This window comes from Nicotiana sylvestris, chromosome 1 (assembly GCF_000393655.2).
Source record: "Nicotiana sylvestris chromosome 1, ASM39365v2, whole genome shotgun sequence".
Classification (NCBI taxonomy): Eukaryota; Viridiplantae; Streptophyta; class Magnoliopsida; order Solanales; family Solanaceae; genus Nicotiana; species Nicotiana sylvestris.
Genome location: NC_091057.1, coordinates 167895165 through 167899263, shown reverse-complemented (window position 1 = coordinate 167899263; position 4099 = coordinate 167895165). Strand labels below are relative to the sequence as shown.

Here is a 4099-nt window from a genome sequence, read left to right as displayed (position 1 = left end):
GTTAAACACAAGAATCTTAATATCTATAAGTTTGGAATTGTTCAAGCTTGTATTCTTGGTGATAGTGAACAACTGTAGCTAAGCCTTAGTTCTCTGTGGGATTCGATTCCGAACTTGTAAACCGGATTATATTTGCAACGACCACTTTATCCTTTTTATAAGGCATAATTGGGCGTGACCAATAAGTAATAAGATAAGGTATATATTCCGTTTCCTATTAGGGGTGGGCATAAAATCCGAAAAACCGAATTCCGAACCGAACCAAATTAATTTGGTATTTCGGTTTCAGTTTTTTCGGTATTTCAGTCTAATTCGGTACTTGAATTTTGGTATTTCGGTTCGGTTTTCGGTTTTATAATTGAATTATTTCGGTAAATCGAAATACCAAAATTTGGTAATATTAATACAACCCAAACCCCAAAGCCCCAAACCCAATTACCTATTTTATTTGACTTTGGGCCACAGCCCACACGCCCACACCTAGGCCTAGCTGCGCCCCAAACCCAATTCTACCTTAGAGTCTTAGACGTTTTCCCAACACTCAACAGTCCAACACTCAGAGTTTTGGTGTTAATACACTTGGGGTCTAGGGCTGGGAGTCGGAGATATCATCGAGAATTCGAGATCGAGATAGGGTATTAGGGTTTGCTTACTGCTTCAGCCTTCGGTGCTTAGGAGATATCATCGAGAACGAGAAGAAGAAGACGAGAATCGACTGCGACTCTAGGATATCAGTCTGCGAGTTGAGTTACGACCAGTCTAGGATATCATCTCATCTTCACCGGTTAACTTCACTACTTTTGTAAGTTTTGTAAGTCTCATCTCATTCTCATGATCTCATTCCAGTACTCGACTACTCTCTGAGGTTTTTGTTGAGATTTAATTTCTGATTTTCTGCATCAAACTATTTTAGGGTTATAGGCGGCGATTTCCAGCTCGATTCGATTCCGGGCAAACGAAGTGTCGAAGACGCTGCTGTCCTGTTCCAGTCTTCCGAGCTCGATTCAATTTCAATTTCAAAGGTATGTTTCGCTTTCTTTTGGTTGTATTGCTGAATGCTGATTGAATGAACTGATGTTCCGAGCTTTTCCCTTTAGTAGGAAAATATCATCTGTATCACGTTCATACTCTTTCTTTTGGTTGTATTACCTTGTTTAGGTCTGATTTTTTGAACTTTACCATATCATATTCATATGAGCAGCTAACAATAGCAGACTCCTCTCTTTGAAAATCATGAAATACAGTATCTTCTAGTATGTTGGCTTCTAAAATTTCAAGAAAAGATTTAGTCACTCTCTTAGCTTCTCAGCTGAGCTGGAGTTCTCAATGGTGTTACATCAGCTCTATTGTCACAATTATGATTGATGTAATCAAGACCTTAGAAACTATCAAGAATAATGTTTCTACAACAAATTCTAAGTTACAGGAAATTGTTATTGATATTCAAAAAGTCAGAAAATGATAATACTTGAAGATAACTAAATACCACTGAAAATGCTAATCCTAGACTTATAATGTGCACACATAAGAAAACTCATGTTACTTTGGTAGCAAGGTAGATAATACTTGTATTTGTTTAATTTTGTAAGGTAGCAAGGTACTTAATTTGTTGATTGTTATTGATAGCAAGGTAGTTATTAGTTAATTTGTTGATTGTTAATTTATGTTTATATTTGTTTAATTTTGTATAGATGGAAGATACAAGTAAAGTAAGTGATATTGGTTCTACTGAAAGTTTACCTATTACGGTAGATAGTAACACCAACACCATTGATAGTGAAGATTCCAAGAAAAGGAAAGCAATGCAACCTAGGTCTGACGTTTGGAACCATTTTGATAAATTTGAGGTTAATGGGGTTGGGAAAGCACGGTGTCGATATTGTAAACAAGCTTATGCTGCTAATTCATCTAAGAATGGAACAACAGGATTGAAGAATCATTTGCTTAGATGCAAAGAATACCCACTTAAAATTGCAGAAGATAATAGTCAAACAAAGATAAATTTTCAATCTTGCCAAAATGATGAAGGATCAATTTGGAAATTTGATCAAAAAGTGGTTAGGATGGCCTTAATTGAGATGATAGTTACTGATGAACTACCATTTAGCTTTGTAGAAAATGAAGGCTTTAAAAAGTTTATGAGAAAAACCCAACCACTTCTCCTAGATTTCCTATTCTTTCGGAGTTGGCTCGTGATGTGTTGGTAATTCCAATTTCTAGTGTAGCGTCGGAATGCGCGTTTAGCACTGGTGGCCGTATTCTTGATTCATTTAGGAGTTCATTGACTACTAAATGTGTGCAAGCTCTTATTTGTGTTCAAGATTGGATTAGAGAAGAGAAGAATCCTATTAGTGTTGAAGAAGACTTGAAGTATCTTGAGGAACTCGAGCTTGGTAAGCTTTAATATTTTGTGTGTATTTTAATTCAAAATAATATATCATGCTTTTTCATTTGTATGACATATTTGGTCGTATTATCTTTAGATATGGAAAATAATGGAAGCACTACTAGCATTGTTTGATGTATAGTTGCAACTTGCATCTTGAGTGGTAAGTTTAATACTCTATTTGTTTGGTGATAATGATATACTTAATAGTTTGTAGTTTTGTTTTATTATCATCAAACTATAATATTCTAACATATGATTTATATTTTTTTTTAGGTTCAAGTGCAATCATGCCCCGTGCTACTGCTCAACGCTCCGATATTTGGGAATACTTTGTGGTGAAAGAAGATAACGGAGAAGTTCGCAAGTTTGATTGCCAGATCTGGCGTGCAAGTTTGCATCTACAGTTGCCAGATTGTGAAGTTGTTGTCTGCAGACTGCAGTTTGGACTGCAGTGTAGCATCTGCAGACTGCAGTTGTGCAAGTTAGCATCTGCAGTTTAACTGTTTAACAGTTTTAAGTGTTCAGCTGCCATGTGTTTAAGTTTGGACTGTGTTTTTAACTTTTTATTGCACTGTCAGTGTTAAGTGTTAACTATTAAGTTGATTGCCAGATCTGACATGCAAGTTTGCATCTGCAGTTGCCAGATTGTGAAGTTGTTGTCTGCAGAATAATATGTTATTCTTGTTTCAGGCTTTCAGCCATGAGCCATGTGCAGTTGTGCAGTTGTGCAGTTGTGCACATTGTGCAAAGTGCAAACACTTTAGAATTTCGATTGTGCAAACACTGCATTTGTTGGACTGTGTTTTTATTGCACTGGGTTAATGTGTTTAGCATCTGCAGACTGCAGTTGTACAAGTTAGCATCTGCAGTTTAACTGTTTAACAGTTTAAGTGTTCAGCTGCCATGTGTTTAAGTTTGGACTGTATTTTTATTGCACTGTGAGTGTTAAGTGTTAACTATTAAGTTGATTGCCAGATCTGGCGTGAAAGTTTGCATCTGCAGTTGCCAGATTGTGAAGTTGTTGTCTGCAGAATAATATGTTATTCTTGTTTCAGGCTTTCAGCCATGAGCCATGTGCAGTTGTGCTTCCTCTTCCAAATTTGTGCAAAGTTTTCAGTGTTTTCAATGTGCAGGCTTTTCAGTGTTTTCAAACTTGTGCAGTTGTGCAAAGTGCAAACACTTTAGAATTTCGATTGTGAAAACTGAAAACACTGCATTTGTGATTCCTCTTCCAAGTTCCAATTGTGCATGACTGCATGTGCAGTTGTGCACTGTTAGGTTAGGCGTTAGCATTTAGCAATTTAGCATTGATTATTCAATATTCATTGATTGTTAAACCGAAACCGTACCGAACCAAAATAGTAAATACCGAATCGTACCGAAATATTTTGGTATGGTATTTTGGTATACACAATTGATAAACCGAATACCAAAATACCGAACCGAAATTCTTACATACCGAACCGAAATACCGAACGCCCACCTCTAGTTCCTATATGTAGAATTTATATGAAGGAACAACATAAAGCAGAATTATCTAGAATCCATTTGCAACAGGAGGCAAATTAAAATTCTTTGTTCATGAACACTAAAATAGCATATCTTAAAAACTTGCCACTGGCTAGGATTGGCCTACAAACAACAAAGAGGACCAAAGATACCAAAGCAAATGGACACAGAATAAAATATGAAAAGCTACCACCACACTTT

The 4099-nt window shown here is 36.4% G+C and overlaps 1 long non-coding RNA gene across 1 annotated transcript; it reads left to right on the top strand.

The window, feature by feature from the left end:
• The first annotated feature begins 2312 nt into the window (after nt 1–2312).
• On the top strand, nt 2313–2750 carry LOC138880727 (uncharacterized). The gene is made up of 3 exons (XR_011403355.1): nt 2313–2393; nt 2484–2549; nt 2663–2750. It is a non-coding gene; the product is annotated as an uncharacterized lncRNA (long non-coding RNA).
• The last annotated feature ends 1349 nt before the right edge of the window (nt 2751–4099 follow it).